The 17,539-nt window shown below is 41.4% G+C and overlaps 1 long non-coding RNA gene across 1 annotated transcript in view; it reads right to left on the bottom strand.

Annotated features, from left to right (window-relative positions):
* LOC113944562 overlaps window positions 1-11,774 on the bottom strand; it is a 30,428-nt gene extending 18,654 nt beyond the window's left edge. Inside the window, exons 1-2 of the long non-coding RNA XR_003526724.1 lie at window positions 10,437-11,774; window positions 9,742-9,822 (exon numbers count right to left, since the gene is read on the bottom strand). This is a non-coding gene — a long non-coding RNA (uncharacterized LOC113944562). The remainder of the gene's footprint in view (window positions 1-9,741; window positions 9,823-10,436) is intronic.
* Window positions 11,775-17,539: the final 5,765 nt, after the last annotated feature.

Below are 17,539 nucleotides of genomic sequence, written 5' to 3'. Positions count from 1 at the left end.
CTGCATTCTTGAAGGTTATTCAGAAACACAAAGAAGAAGATACAACAATAAAGGAATCTTTGTGTCAGACCACCGTTTGTAAATTGGGTAGAAACAGCCCTTCAGTTACTTTGAGACATTATTTTACCACTGTAAATCTAAAAGAAAACAACATTCTCCAGGGATACAAGTTAATGTTTTCACTAACTGATCAATAAATTTTTCTTCATTTCCACTTTTCACATTTCCAGCAAACACAACACCATTCTAAACAAAATCGCACAGAAAACAACAAAATTGCACAGAAAACAATAAAATTGCACAGAAAACAACAAAATTGCACAGAAAACAAACCACCTACAAACTACGTGTCTCCTTGGACTGATATTACAGGTCTTTTTGCTAACCACATATTCAAGTGCACAAACCCTCAGCACCTGTCTTTGTAAGATCTTTTTTTATTATCAATGGACTCAATTCAGTATTTGGTTATTTTTCAGTCCACAGAATGTAAAAACTCCAGCAATGCAAAGTGGGAGGTGAACAAAACCAGACAGTGGATCTTTACTTGGGTAAACCTTTCGTGCCTGGAAAAGCTAGATGGAAAGACTACAGTCACGTTAGCAAAAATAAAATGACAAATGTCTGGTGACCACAAAGAAAAGGTTCTTTGAGATGGGTCTTCAAATGAAACATTTCTCTTCTTTGGCTATACCTTTGGCTGATGTACAATTCAATGCAAAATTCACCCAACAAAGAGAACAGATATGGAAGATACAAGAACTGTAATAGGCCAGACCAAAGGCCAATCTAGCCTGAAAACTGGTCTCCTACACTACCAAATAGTCACTGAGTGTGCAGTCGCAGAACTGACTCAATTCTGGAAGAATTAGTCTTAACAGAGGCATGTAAAGAACCCATCTTGAAGTCTGTGCTGCTGTAAACAGAGACCAGTGATAGATACCTAGGGAAAGGCACAAGAATAAGGTAGTCCTACACCCTGTGTATATGATAGGAGCCTGTTCTACATTTCAAAGCAACCAGCTATTGCTTGTGGACTAAGATATTCCAGTGAGGCTGTATTACACTATGATTTTAAAGGCATTAACTTCAAAGATTGAAGTTCCATTGATGTATTTAAAAGAAACCAAATAACAGCAGCAACATCCTCTCCTATTGCAGATCCTATTATGATTATAAGCCAAGTAGAGCACCATGAAAATTTGCTGTGTTCATACACCTGTGAGGAGTTCCCAACCTGCAGTGGAACCTGGAAATCTCAACAAGAAGTGGCCTTCTATGATGAAGGGACTACATCAGTGGACAAGAAAAGAGCTATGGATGTCACCTGGATATCTGTAAGGCCCTTGACAACCCTTCTCTCTAAATTGGAGAGATATGGATTTGATGGATGGACTGTTTGGCAGATGAGGAATTGGTTGGAGGGTAGTGGTCAATGGCTCAGTGTCCAGAGGGAGATCAGTGACAAGTGGTCCCTCAGGGGTGTGTATTGGCACGAGTATTGTTTAATATCTTCATCAACACCACAGACATCGGGATCAAGTGCACCCTCAGAAAATTTGCAGATGACACCAAGCTGAGTGGTGCAGGTGACAAGCCTGAGGGATGGGATGCCAACCAGAGGGACCTGGACAAACTTGAGAAGTGGGCCCATGAGAACCTCACGAAACCAAGTGCAAGGCGCTGCATCTGGGTTGGGGCAACCCCCAGTATCAGTACAGGCTGGGGGTATGAAGGAATTGAGAGTTGCTGAGAAGGAGAAGGAATTGAGGGTGCTAGTGGATGAGAGACTGGACATGAACTGACAACATGCACTTGCAGTCCAGAAAGCCAAACATATCTTGGGCTGTATCAAAAGTGGCATGGCCAGAAGGTTTAAGAAGGTGACTCTGCCCCTCTACTCTGGTCGATGAGACCCAACCCAGAATGCTGCATCCAGCTCTGGGGTCCTCAGCACAGGAAAGACATCAACTGGTTTGAGTGGGTCCAGAGAAAAGGCACAAAAATACAAGTGATCTTTATAGCTTGAGAGCCTTCTAATGATTGCTCAGGACATACTAGAGGGCTTTGCAGCACTGAGAACAAATCTTTGTTTCAGACATTTGAGGTTCTTTGTAGGTTGAATGCATCTGGGTCATATGTGGAACCACAGCATTCTAAAGCTGCACTCCCCTAGGACAGTGCAGTGCACAAATACCAGGACAAGGAACTTGCAAGAGTTGAGAGTGTTCTTCCTAGGGCATCTGCCTGGAAAACAGGCTTCAAGAGATCAGGTGACTGTTGCATGACATTTCAGGAAATGTTGTTTCCCTTTTAGCATTTCTTGTCTACCAGAGGAATCACATGAACAATACTGAGATACTTGTCTATCCTTTAAAAACCAAGCTTTCACAGAAGAAAGGTAATAAAATAAAACCAGTAAAAGCTAATAAAACCCACAAACTCAAAACCACTAAGGAATTATTAGCCTATTAGCTCTGACTATGCTACATACATACAAACGAGGAATTTTATTAACACTATCTATGCTATACAGAGGGTTCTCAAGGAGTAGTGTATTTACTGTACATGAAAATCTGCTGAAAGTACTGGATGCTTCCATTTTCATTTAAATCAAAAATTTCCTTGTGTAGTGCTGCTTCATGAAACAAAAATCCTAGAAATGTTGTGTTTAAAAAATGCATAAATATTATACCCTGTGGAATTTAAAATATTTAAAGTTATTTTATTGTTACAAAAAATTTGTTATTATGCTTTTACTTATAAATATAAAAATGTGATTTTTTTCACTGGTGTGACTAAAAAAATTAACATTCTGGTGTTGAAAGGCCAGGGATTGAGGGTTTCTCAAAATTTCTGCTATGTACAAGGCATCAACACCCAGCACCATAACTGTGTCACATGAAATACAAAGCTGCATGACTACTGTAAGTGCAGACCTTTTGGCAGGAGGATTACACAGCAGAGGGAGCAATTGCCCTGAGTCACTTTTTTCCTTACAGCATTAGCACTGCTGTAGCTGCAAATTATTCTGAGTTTGTAAACCAGTGTAGTAGTTTTTATTAGATAAAACATGATAATTAAAAAAAAAAAAAATAAGGCCTGCAAGAACAGAAATCTTTTCTGAGTACAGCTGAGCACAAAAACTTTGCATTGCCTTAGACAGACATTGGTAAAGCATCCAAGAGAAAAAGCAGCTGGTCTGTTTCTGTTCAGGAAAAGAGTGTGAAACAGCAAGAATTTGTGGTAAGGGAGATTATCATTCACTATGAAAACAGTAACTATGCTGAGTCTACAGTTTATGGTGACAATTTTAGTTTCTAAGATGTAGAAAGTGTTTTGAGAACAAGAAATGTGAGATCAGGAGTAAAGGAACTGTGTATGTGTTTATTCTTTACTAGTTGTCTGTGAGAGTTTATTCTGGCATGTAATAATTTCTTAGTTTGACCTATGAAGCTTCCAGGATACCATTTGGTGCAAAGGCTGAACAAGATTACATTCTTGGCAGTAAGAATGCAGCAGCTAGACATGTGGGAGATTGACTCTGGGGAGTATTATTCTTACTAAGAGACAGAAGGACACTCCAATACAGAATGTATCTAGGTGCTGTAGGTTTCATAGGACTGTGTTTATAAAGTGTGACAGGGGAAATGTGCCCCGTGACTTACACAATTAGGGTAATTGCAACACAAAATGTTGTAGTTCACACTATTCCCACACAAATATGGCAAAATCAACAATAAGAGGAGAGTAGTGGACACATTCAGTGATTTTTATTAATATCTAAAAGGAACACTAGCTCTCATTCCATTTTTTAAATCTTTACTTTTCTAAAAGAGAAACAAATACAGCAAATTTCCATTTGCAGTCTTCTGCTTACCAGACTAGTCATACATGTTTAGTTAGGTCAAGCGTTAGTTTTAGGTATCTTTGCTTTTACACCCTTTGATTCCTAACAGTATAATAAAATTAAACATTTCAGCCTTCCCTTCGCTATCCAGTCAAATCAGTTACAGGACCTAAAACTGAGAAAAGGACCTTTGTTCAGCATGGGTCCCAAAAAGAGCTACTCAGTCATCCATAAAAGAAATAACTCACCCATTTATTAAAATTGATTAAAACCAATTTATTTTCAATAAACCAAGACAACTTAATATATAATAAGCTGCCAGAAATCAAGAATGATAGCATATAAGAACCATTTTTATCATAACCACAGCACTGGCATTTAACTTCCACTCTTTTTAGAGACCAGTGAACTAACAGATTCTGCCTGCAGCATCAACTTCCTCTAAAGATCCACTTCTCAAGATAGAGTTCATCAGTGTCCCAGCCAAAATCAGTGTAAGTGCTTCCAAGTCTGGCTGCTACCTGTATCTCCCCTGCAGCTGACCACATTCTCAGCCTGGGTATCCCATCACATACAGCAAGTGTACTAAGTAAAAAGAAGTAAAAATGACTTTACTTGTTCAGCACTGAGAAAGACAGGAATCACTACAAAAAGTACAAATGGGTGTCTGGCCAGCACTGTAACCCAAATGACCAGAAACTCCACAAGCAACTAGTGAGGATCTGCCCCTTTTTAACCAGCTGGCCTTAAACCAGCTGGTTTCAGGCCAAGAAAAAGCTAGACATCCATAGGGATAGCTGCAAATTGGGCAGTATCCACCCACAAATAGAGAAAGCTGCTGCAGTTCATCCCACAAGTGTTCTTGGAATTTGCTTGCTACAGCTTTAAAAAAGGTCAGATAGAAGGTGCTCAAAAAAGAGTTATGCTGTGAACACTGTTTTAACAGGGCAGTCAACTCTGCCTTGTGACAGACAGCTGGGAAATGTAGCTACTGAGAGACTGACTTGTATCTGCATTCAAGTACTTGTGTTTCATGCAAGCACAGAAATTGTACAACAGGAATTTAGGGGATGGAGCAGCTGCATTATGAGGAGATATTTCTTTCTTTAGTTTGGAGACATGCAGGCTGAGAGGAATACAATTGAGAATTACAAAATCATGACGGCAGTCAAGAACATGAGAGGAGGACTGTTACTCACCAAACCTTGCAACACTAGAACTATGGGCTCCCACTCGAACTCTGTGAAAGACAGGTTTCAAACAAACAAAAGCAATAATTTTATTTTGCAAACATAGCTGTAGTGAAATTCTGGTGATGTGAGACTGAGGAGACCAATAATATCAGCAGGCTACACAAAAAGTGCAGGCTATAAAAAGAGAACTTATTTATGGACAGCTGTTCCAAAACAGGTACAGGAATGGCCACAAGTGTACATCCCAGAGATCTTAATTCAGTGACTTTGGACTCTAGGGCAGAATGAGAGGGATGTACAACACGAATGGCCAAGGATCATCCTAGCTCCACACAGTATCGCTTGACGTTACTTTCCAAGGCAAAAGGAAATACTAGTCGAGGTGGGCCATAGATTTGACACAATAAGGCATTTCTTACACTTTTATGCATGAAGCCACAGTAGGAGAAAGTCAATGACACTATAGGCCCAAGAAGATGAACTCATTGCAGGAGAGGCAGCTGGCATGGCTTCACCTATAATTGCTGCCAGACCACATATACTTTAAAAACATCTGCAGAAGTTATAATGCAATAGGCATACATATTGAAGAACTTCTTCTGCCCTTTAGAGCATTGAAGCTAAATTCAGAATTGTTTCTGTCCCATGCCAGTAGCTGTAACCACTGAAGTTTTTGGAAAAGTTCCTTGCTGTTCTCCCCTACGCGCAGCTCCTGTCTGTAACACTCCTGCTCTGGAGGAACTCTGTGATATCACCAGGCTTTGTCCCTGTTATAGTATGAACTTCTCCACAAAACTTGCAACAAAACAAGCTCAAGTTATGGCTTCATAAAGGAGGTATTTAACAATGACATATCTGTCTCTTTCTCACAGTATTAGAACACAGAATTTTAAAGGAAAAATCTGTCATTTGCTAGCACTCAAACACATGCTGGCCTCCTCTGAGCACAACAGATTTCACCTGCTTCCTTCCTTTTCTTTTCAGATCCCACAGCTGTGACAGACATGTTACTAACACAGAGCATATGTGCCACATATCCCTTTATCTTCCTCTCTCCATTTCTGCACCCCTGAAGAACAGAAAGGAAATAGAGCTGGGCAGAGTCATCTGGATGTATGCAAGGCCCTGTCCAAGAATCATGAGACCAGAAGGATTGACATATCTACTGCTGGTCCTACTCAACTCTTTTTCCAAAATTTTTCATAATCACATATGTATTTATATACTATCCAGCCCAAAGCCTTCTGGAGCACAGAATTTGCCAGATTACTGTAATTACTGGCTCAACTGCAGTGGTCGCTAGTCTAAACCTAATCAAATGACTTACCCAACTTCATATAATCGGTCAGCAGGGGGATTTATGAATATGCCTGTGACTTCCCAGGAAGCCAGACAAGAAAGATTGATCTAATTTCAGTGGAGCCCACTCCTTTCTCAGATCTGAGGAAACATCTGTTTCCACTGTCTCTGAAGCCTACCCAGGCCAGTAGAAAGGCACAACATTTTTCATCACCAAAATCTAAAAAAATATGACCATACACTAGCTCATTTCTCAGCATTCCAAATTTAACCAGAAATCATAGTGTTGTATAACACAAGAAGCCAAGCACTGCCCTAGAGTGACAGAGATTTTATCTAGCTCCTGCTTCAAAGGCAACTGGACAGCTGAAATTTGTCCCAAAGTATTTACTTGATAGCAAGATTAGTTACACTGGTCCAGTTGCTTAGAAAAAGAGTCACTGGAAATTACAACAGGAAAGAACCTATTAAAGCCACCCATTTCCTCCACCAAGCATCATACAGGTGTAACCCACTCAGTACCCTTAGACAGAATCCATTCAGCAAGGTTGCCCTGAGATAGCAGAGACCTGGTCTGGATATTGGAAGGCTAGTCCTGGACTAGAATCCTTCCAGTGGAAGTGAACAGTGAACAGTGTCAACCATGAACAGCGGAAGTGAACTGTGAACAGTGTCTTCTAACACTGAGAGCAACAAATAAGAGAGCTGGGTTCTCAGCATTATAAGACAGTTGATTACTTTCTCACAAGTGAGAAAGCTATTCATGAGATGACCTCCCTCCAATGGCCTAAAAAAAAGTAATAATCACAAAATTACATGATCCTAAAGTCATTCCAGTTGTGGTAAAGGGAGAGCCATGTAAAAATATTCCTAAAAACAAGCAAACAATGAAATGGGACAGAGACACAAGAAGACTTTAGAGTGTGTTGAGGATAACCAGGCCTTGGCACCAGATATCAAATTCATTCCTTGGCACTGGACATCAAGCAGGAAAGTTACTGCTTACAGAGGCTGACAGAAGTTGCAGTGATGGGAATTGATCTCTAAATTTCAAGTTTTGTAGATTCTAAGTTAATCTCAGGCCGTTTTTTAGGAATTGTTTTACTTTTCATTGTCCTGTGGGAAAATCATGTGATCCTGCACATTTTCATTCCTGACCACTAGATGTCACTCATCCCATTTCAGTTTCATGTCTACGACCACGATAAATTCTCCCGGGGAAAAAAAAGCTAAATAATCACGACGGAGAAACAGACAAATTGTCAAATAGGGCACAAAGTTTTTCCCAAACACAGCCTCTTTGTAAGCATGAAGTAGCTTTTGAATACTCACACTCAAGGTGTTTTGGAGCTGAAACTTAGATTCATCACTACCTCCAGTTGGAGAGAGTATACAGATCAACTCCATAGTTGGAGGCACAGAATTATTAACAGTCCAAATAATTTCCAATTCAAACAGTATAAAGTGAACAACTTGGGTGGAAAGTAACATCTCTCAAGCCTCTGCAAAATCCATTATACTCCCAGAGTGTGAGCCTTGATCCCTGCAGCATATTCCTTATCATAGAATGGTTCAGGTTGGAAAGGACCTTAGAGATCATCTAGTTCCAACTCATCACCATGGCAGGGACACCTTCCACTAGAACAAGTTGCTCAGAGTCCCATCCAACCTGCCCATGAACACTTCCAGGCATGGGGCATCCAACTTCTCTGTTACAGTGCCTCACCACTCTCACAGTAAAGACTTTTTTCCTAATATCCAATGTAAAACTACCCTCTTTCAGTTTGAAGTCATTCCCCCTTATCCTATCACTACATGCCCTTGTAAAAAGTCCCTCTCCGGCTCTCTTCTAGTCTCCCTTTAGGTACTGGAAGGCTGCTAGGAGTTCTCCCCAGAGCCTTCTCCAGGCTCTACAGCCCCAGCTCTCTCAGCCTTCAGAAACCTCTGATCATCTTTGTGGCCTCCTCTGGACTTACTCCAACATGTCCACACCCTTCTTATGTTGGGGTCCCCAGAGATGGATGCATTACTTCAAGTGGGATCTCACCAGAGCAGAGTAGAGGGGCAGAATCACCTCCCTCGACCTGCTGGCCATGCTGCTTTTAATGCAGCCCAGGACACAGTTGGCTTTCTGGGCTGAAAGTGCCCATAGCTGGGTCATGTCAAACTTCTCATTCATCAACACCCCAAAGTCCTCCTCTAGGCTGCTTTCAATCCATTCTTCCATCAGCCTGTATTTGTGTTTGGAATTACCCCAATCCACACGCAGGTCCTTGCACTTGGCTTTGTGGAACTTCATGAGGTTCACACAGGTCTACCTCTCAAGTCTGTCAAGGTCCCTCTGGATGGCATCCCTTCCCTCCAGTGTGTTGGCTGCACCACACAACTTGATATCATTGGCCAACTTGCTGAGAGTGCACTCAAGACCACTGTCCAGTGGTGTCACTGACAAAGACGTTAAACAGTGCCAGTCTAAATACAGATCCCTGAGGAACAACACTCATCACTGGTCTCCACTTGGACATTGAACTTTGACCACAACTCTTTGAGTGCAACCATCCAGTCAACTCCTCATCCACCAAGTGATCTACCTATCAAATCCACGTTTCTCCAGTTTAGAGACAACGATGTGTGACACTGTGCCAGACAGTGTCATATGTCTTACACAAGTCCATTTAGATGATGCCAGTAACTCTTCCCTGATCCACCATCACTGTAAACCTGTCATACAAAGCCACCAAATTTGTCAGGCACGATTTGATCCCCATGTTGGCTGTCACCAATCACCTCCCTATTTTCCATGTACTTTAGCATAGTTTCCAGAAGGATCTGCTCCATTGTCTTTCCTGACAATGAAGTGATAGTGACCAGTCTTTATTTTCTGGGTCTTTCTTATTTCCTTCTTAAAATGGGGGTTGTATTTCCCCTTTTCTAGTCAGTGGGAACTTCACCAGACTTTCATGACTTCTCAAATATGATGAATAGCGGCTTAGTCACTTCCTCCACCTGTTCCCTCAGGACCCAAGCATGTATCTCATCAGGTCCCATGAACTTGTACACCTTCAGATGCCTTAGTTGTTCTTGAACCTGATCTTCTTGTACAGCCATAGGATTCATCCCACCACATCTCTGTGAGGACAATAAGATCATAGCCCTGCAGGCATGTGCACATCTCTAATTCCTCTTGTTTATTCCCCACACTGTGTGCAATTGCATAGTGGCATTTAAGTTGGGCACACACCACACCCTTACCCCAATGAAGCCAACTTACCTGCCATCCCTCTCCATATATCTTATAAGATATTCCCCTAGATAATGCACCTTGTCAGTCCACAGACAGCTAAAAAAATAATCAGCTCTTTGTACTACACCTTAACTTCCATGTAACCCCAAACCTACCTCCAAGATCTGCAGTGATGAAATCTCTCCTCTGTATGAACAGATGTCACTGTGTGTCATCAAGTATGTTCCATAGGATACCTACAAAAAATGAAATTAATTAGTGAGTGTGAAACATAATTACTAGATTAGCAGGTTTCAGCAAACCAGGGAACATGTAGCACAGTAAGCTGGGCACAACAGGACCATGAAGTAGTAACAGCAAAGAAGGGGGAGGGGGAAATCAAGAACCAGATTAACACTGACAAAAAGAATGCACCATTTCTTAATAGTAATAAACCCTTTTTTTCATTAAACTTTTTATTAATATTCTTCTAATACATTCTTCAATGTATTAGAGGAATATTAATAAATTCCTACATTCCTTCCAGTCTATGACACAATAGGACAGATCGATACAGTCCTACTGATTGATGCACTCCTACTCTAACTTCAGTAAAGCAAATCAAGCTGGAAGTCTGATCTATCAAAATTTTATTTGCATTTCCAACTGTGAAAAAGAGTTTCCTTAGCATAACTAATCCTATTGCAAAAATCCGTCCTTTCCAAGCCTATCTTATTATAGGAATTAACCTACTTTCCAAAAAATATGGAAGAAGTTTTTCCATATGCACATAATTTTTACTCACTTAAAATTTCTGTAGCCTAGAAACAAAATTAAAGCAGCTGTGCTTGCTGCTTAAGAGAAAAATCACATTATGTTCCTGTTCTGCCAGTGTCTTCCTGTGTGATCTTGGACAAGTCATTCAGGGCATATTCCACCTCACAGCAGAGAACAATGCAGAGTGCTCTGAGCTGCAGATTCTCAAGCCAGGGAACACACATGGCACAGCACTGCTGCACCTGTATGAACCAGTCAGTGCTGGTGTGTTCACATATCATTGCATGGAGGTGATTACCCGACTCATGAGGTCAGTGATCACCTCTGCTGGTTTCACCTACAATAAAAGTACTTGCTGAAGTTCTTTATTTCATTTCTCCATTTGCAGAATGGGAAGAGTAGCACTTTCATGTTTCACAAAGATGCTGCAGGCATACAAACAAGAACCCTTGGGAAGCATGGACAGAACAGAGTTTCAGAGAGGAGGGAATAGAGCACAGAACTCTAAAATCCATGCAGCACTTGAAAGTTTCTTTTCTGCAATAACTTTATCCTAGGCTTCAGGAGAAAAAAAAATAGCATCTATTACTACTAAATTACAAAGTTAGAAAATACTACTAAATGACAAAGTTAGAACTGAAGACACTAAGGAACCAGCTGTGAAGAGAAAACTGATCAGGACCAACTTGACTTAGGAAATTATAAAAAAATTCTTACAGAAATACCTTTGCTCTTGGGAAGTGCCAGGTTATTGAAATTTCTTGAAGAAAAATAAATTTTTGCTAAGAAAGGTTACTCAGGTTCAAGGAAGATTTTCTGATCAAACCAAAAGGGAGAGGCCTTAATTTCAGAATACACTGACAATCTGTAGCATCAATGATAAGACAGATGAAAGTGCAAATTGCATGTATGACAAGGCTTGGCACAGGGAATTGAACCTAAGGCTCCACATAAGTTCCTGACCTCAGTAGTGTGGGAGTAGTGTCTTCTGTATGTACAATTGAATGCTCACTCTGACCCATATAAGAAAGACACACATTACAGACCAAGTTCAGCACACCTGTTTGGATGTGAGAAATGTTACATTTAAATTTCTATTTCACATTGTTGGGGTTCAAAGCTGGGATTTGAGTTCTTCAAAAAACCTCAATAAATACCCCGTATATTGGTGTATTCATTATTCTGGTTCTGGTATTATTCTTTCAGAAGTATCTGTTCTGTACCACTGTAGAACAGGAAAAAGGTTTTACAGGATCAAGTCTGTTTCCTCTCTATCTCTAGGAGAAAAAAATATCAGACAGACAGAAATGAAACTAAGAATTTTATTATAAAATTCTAGCTTTATCCAAAAGCTCACTGGAGAAGTTAATGAACTTTAAAGCAGGTACAACTATTTGCAATTTGTGTTCCATGATTTTTTTCTAGTGTAACTCGAGGTACGGCAGAAAGCTCTTACTCCTTTGTGATTGCTAAAGCAAGAGTTTTCCACTCACTTCAGAAAACAAAGCCCCTTTTCCTTCCCAGCTAAGTAGAATGCTTTATATGTTAGCTGTACAATGTCTTTTCACTGAAGTTTGATGCAAGACCATATTAGTCTATAGTCTTTCCTGTATGCTCCCTTTCAGTACCTAAAGGAGACTGGCTAGAAGAGAGCTGGAGAGGGACTTTTTACAAGGACAGTAATTACAAGATAATAGGGAATGGCTTCAAGCTGTAAGACTAAAGGTTACAGGTTCCTTGTAATCAAGTAACAGAAGCTTTGCTGCTATCTGCAGAGACAGTCCTGATTAGAGCCAAGGCAAGGGAAAATTTAGGGGCAAAGGTAGAATTCCCACTTGGGGCAAAGATCTACTGTAGCATATGTATACTGCTCAGCACTACACTGATCTCATCAGGGTTTCTGCACAGCAAAGAATTTCACATAAAGACATTTGTATGAGTAGGCTAAAGACAGTACTATGAGCTGGAGAAAACTAAAGACAAAGAAAGGAAAAAACACACAAACACCACTTAAACAGTGAGTTTCAACACTCTAACTGAAATAAAAAAGAAAAAAAGAAAAAAAACAAACAACAATTCAAACACTTAAAAAAGGCAGTTCACCTAATATGTAAAAAGTATATTAGAAAGCAAAAGCTGACACTGAGCCACTGTGCTCTGGTGTTCCACCCTGATATACACCATTTCTCTCATTTAAGTGCAGCAACTGGAATCAAAGAGGCTGTTTGTATGAGTAAAGGTCATTCACAGAAGCCAGCTGCTTACTTCACCATCAAGAGAACCTTTCAAATGGGCAAAAACTTCCCACCTTCAGTAGTCAATACATTAGGCCAGTGATTTTCAGGCACAAAAGAAAGGGCCATAAGGGATTTTAGCAGGTCATATAGGTTCTCTCCCCATGATCAACTCTAACCAAATCATGGAATCATTTAGATTGGAAAAGACCCTTAAGATTATTGAGTCCAACTGTAATGATTCCTTACTGATGGCTGATGAACAATGCTTGAAACTTTTCAATGATATGGACCCTGTATTTTGCTGAGGACATTTATTCCAGTCTTTCACTGTCCTCTGTAAAGTTTTGTCTTCTGTTTAACCTGACTCTTTCACATAACATTTTAAAGATATATTATTTCTCATCCCATATACCCTAGAAGTGTAAGACATATCTCTTATTCAAGAATATTTTTATATCTAAGGACTGTACCATCTCATGCTTCTCTTTCACAAGACTTAACAAAGTCAGCTCCCCCACTTATTCCACACAAAAATCAAGGTTTCATGTAAATATGTTCATAAAACTTAAGTACTGTGAATCCAAATTAACACCATATCTCATATAAAGATTATGCATAGAGAATTTTCGACTAAAAAGCTGTACAAGTTTCTTTCCCATCCTTCCACTGAGCACAGCAGTTCTGTTAACTTGTCAGGTCAAGGCCATCCTGGACTCCACCATGACATCCCTCCCAGCCCATTTCTCTCTGCAGTGGGATTCAGTGAGACACTACAGGGCCCAGACACAGTCAGGCAGCTGCAAACCTCACTTCCTGCCCTTCTGCTCCCCACCTCCTCTCATATAGCCCCCAGCAGAGTCAAGCCTGAATGAAAATATGAGAATCTGCTTGAATTTTCCTACACATTTCCAACAGGTGCAAAGGAGTCTGTGACACACAGGAATTCTTCTTGGTAAAAAGAGACCTTACAAAGTATGTTACAAGCTATCCAGGGTGATACAGAGGCACTGAATGTCTCAATGGCAAAGTTCTGAAACATCAGTTTAGAAAAAGTACAGGTGCTTTTGAAAGAAGCATTCCAAAGACACAGAGAATTAAACAGAATTAATATGTTAAAAACTGAAAGAACTTCAATGGATTTAGATAACAGCTTCAAAGCTAAATAAACTCTGGGAAACAGTCAGAAACATGCTGATTTGTCACATGAGGCTTTTCACAGAGCTCTTTCAGGAATACAGAAAAGGGAACCCACTCTGAAACAGTTACAAAAAAGGAAGTTAGTGGCACAGAGAAGTTCAGATCACAAAGAGTTAGGCCAAGGTCAATAAAGAAAGCACAATCCCTACTCATGCTCTAAGCAACATTCAGTGTTTCATAGAATCATTCAGGTTAGAAAAAATCCTTAAGATCATTGAGATGTTCCAGTTCACACTAAGAAAACGTATGTTAACTAAACAGTGGCCTAAAATCACCATAAAGAAAAAGAAATCTCCACTAAGTGTTTGAATTGCTCCTACACAAAGACACTGTATTTGAAGATTAAAAAAAAAAAACCCTACAAAAGCAAAACGATACCATAACAACAAATGATTGTCAGAAGTAAAAAAATTAAATATTAATCAAAATGTAAAAGACAATATAAAATAAAGTCAACAGTATCACTCACCACCCTTGTTCACAAAAACTAATTTTGGATCCTCTCTAATAAAGACAAAATTCCCAGTTCACACAGAAGAACAGAGAGAATTTATTTTTCTAGTGCAGTCTACACCACTTTCATACTTTTATCAAATACAAGTTCTGCCTTGATTTCTTATCAATGTTATTCATTTTTTCACTAACAGCAAAACTTAAGTCTGTCTTAACAAAATTTCACCCATTTAAACCATTCTCAGGTGTGATACACACAGAGTTTCTGCACAGTCTTCCTCTACAAAGCATAGGCAAATGAAAGATTGACGCTGTTATTTAACAAAAATTATATGATCTTCTGGTCTCTCATCATCCTAGCCACAATAAGGTGCTGCCAGAAATTAAAGGCAGTGTTTAATGCCCACTAAGCAGCCTGCACTGTGGGTAACAGCATCTGTGGTGTAGGGACAGGAAGGTATATGCAGAAGATTTATTTGAGAAGGATAAAGAGTTCTTACTCAAGGAAGTTTAAACTGCTAGGAAAACTAGGCCTGGGAAAAGATCACTACAGGAAAATCCCATTTATTACACCCATGGATGTTTATTATCTGCCTGTTTTGAGAATTAGGATTCCTATGTAAAGATAATACATTGTGAGGTCCTCGCTGAGAGAAAGAGGATGTATAGAAGAACAGGGAAGAACACAGCCTTGAAGTTATGTGCATGCAAAAGTTATTGTTATAAAAGCACCAGAAAACAGGCTTGGGGGCGCTCTTTCACCCACTGTGTGATTTTAGCGGTGTATTTAGGGTTTCCAACTTTGGAATAAACTTTTCCTTAATATCTTAGCCATGGTTTGGTATCTGGGTTTACCTGCATGCATAACAGTTCTCACACGCAGCAAGGAAGCACAAGTTGTGCAGAAAAGGAAGTGAAATCCCTGTCCTCTGCTGTCACCTCAGTTGCTTTCAGTCCCCACTGCAGGGACTGGCTTACTTGGTATGGCTGTGCTCTCCCTTTTTCAGCTAAACAAAGCTTAGTGCCATGGCATTACCTTATAGTACTGATACCCTGCTGCTGCCCAATTATTTGAGTGATGGTAAGAAGGGAGGGGTGCTGCCTAATAATTAACCAATACAAACTGAAGCAAAAATCCCTTAATAAGCCTTATTTTGCGGCCTGCTGATGTTTATCAGCTACATGTCCTCCAACTGAGATTCGAGAATATATTTTAAGACACTAAACATACAAGGATTGTATTTCACTTCTACTAAAATATTTTTATTTTTGAGAAAGAATAATTGCTAATGTGCCAAAAATGCCAACTGATCTTTACAAAATCTCTGGCTGCAAGTCAGGGTTATTAGCACTTCCCTTCTACAGGTAGAAAAGCACAAGTACAGAAGGCAATGTGAACTACCATCTTGAATTAGCGCTGGAGCTTTGAATCAAAACGAGCGTCCTTGCTTCTACAGGCAGCAGTGCCCAGTTTTAGCCAGGGGAGGCAATATGGCTCTAAAAGAAGCATTTAAAGTCTTTGCACCCTGTCCTTTCCCCAGTGCTGTTACTGGAAGCACACCTGCCACTCAACCACAATGCAGATGATGTCCCCCATTATGCCTGTGCCATTGCACCACTGGTACCCTTCCAGTCCCATGTCTGTAGAGGAACTGAGGACCACTGAGGCTGAAGGGATCAAGGACATGGGAGCTTATGAACTGTTCTTACAAAATGCATCCATTTAGAGGATGTAGATTTATTCCTGACCCTCTTTAGATATAAGGAGTCAACTTCTACCAACCACCACTTGCACACAGGTAAAAGGCAAAAGCAATAAAAACTGTAAAAACCTTACTGAGGCGATAAATCAGCAGTGTTTAAGGTCCCCATTCAAGAGAAAATCCTTATTCAGAGACATATATGTTTGAGTATTGCAGAAGTTAACGTAGGCTGCATGAAGTGATGCTGGTGATTAGTTTCAAAGAGAGAAGGAAGAAGCAGGGATACACATTTAGCTTACTTTTCCTAAAGGAAATCAACCTTTCAGCATTTGGGGCAATGTTGAGCTTGACAGAAATACTGCATTCAAGCATTTTGCCTTCAGAAATGATCTCATGTGAAGAACGGCACACAGAGCACTACAGAAGTAGCACTTCTCTCTGAAATCCTCTACCAGGCTCTGTAAAGGTTATACCCAGTTCCCAGGACACATCAAATCCCATGGCAACCGGAACGTATTTCCCCTCATTTCCCATGACCCTTTGTTTGGAGCTCTAAAAGCAAGTATTTCAAGATGCCCTTCAGAAGGTTCCTCGGCAGCTGACCTGGTAATTTGTACACATTTCTTGTACTTGGTGCTTAAGTTACAGAACACTTTTGTGCCAGTGCTTTCAAAATGGACTCATAGAGTAGTGAGAAAATATAGTCAGCAGTCCTGTCTGTGGCAAGACATAGCCTGGCTCTTACAGATGAGGACACAACGATTGTACCAGGTACACACTGGAGGACAGGTTTACAAATCTCCTGCATCGTGTGGAGTACCTCCCATCAGAGTTCGTGCTTCAAGAGAACAGAACCAGGCGATGACGCCAGAGCAAAACACTCGATCTTTAACTTCTAGTGCACCTCCAGACCTTAGGGATAGTGCATTTTATCTCTTCCCAGGCAGAAATGCCCTGCTCGGTCCCTCCCTTGGGAGGGGCACTACACGTGGCACACCCCGATATCAGCAGCACGGTTCCCCCTAGGGAGAAGTGCATCCTTCACCATCGCTTTGTGCCACACCACCCCTCACTGCTTCCCACCCGGCAATTTCACCCTAGCTCTCCCGTTCCTCAAAGCTACCTTAACACGGAAACCTGCCCCTGGCTCCCCACGGTACTTCACCGTCCAGCGGGACCCCCTCCTGGACTCCTCCGGCCGCCTGACCCGACCGTCCTTTACCCCCCCACACCCTGACCACAGACCCCCAGCGAGCAGCGCTCAGTGAGTGACCTCTGTCCCCCACGGCGACCCTTAAGCCGTCGCTTCATGGCCCCGCCCCAGCCTCCCCCCAGGACCCGCTCCCGCCCTCCCGCCCCGCCCCCTTATCGCCTGGCCACAGACGGCTCCCTTATCGCCCTCATCTGCTTATCGCCCCCGGGCAGCATCATCGCCACTTGCCACCCGTCAGCGGCAGCCCGTCAGCGGTACAGCAGTGGGCACCCGGCACCGCCCGGCCCGGGGCGGAGCGGGGCGGAGGAGAGCAACGCCCAGCCCAGCCCGCCCCGCCCCGCGCGGGGCTTTGTTACCCCGCATGCAGCCCCCGCTCGGGACGTGGCCGTGCCCG

The sequence above is a fragment of the Corapipo altera genome, unplaced genomic scaffold (assembly GCF_003945725.1).
Source record: "Corapipo altera isolate COAL_440 unplaced genomic scaffold, ASM394572v1 23, whole genome shotgun sequence".
Taxonomy (NCBI): domain Eukaryota; kingdom Metazoa; phylum Chordata; class Aves; order Passeriformes; family Pipridae; genus Corapipo; species Corapipo altera.
Note: the sequence above shows the minus strand (reverse complement) of the source record. Positions and strands in the feature narration are given on the sequence as shown.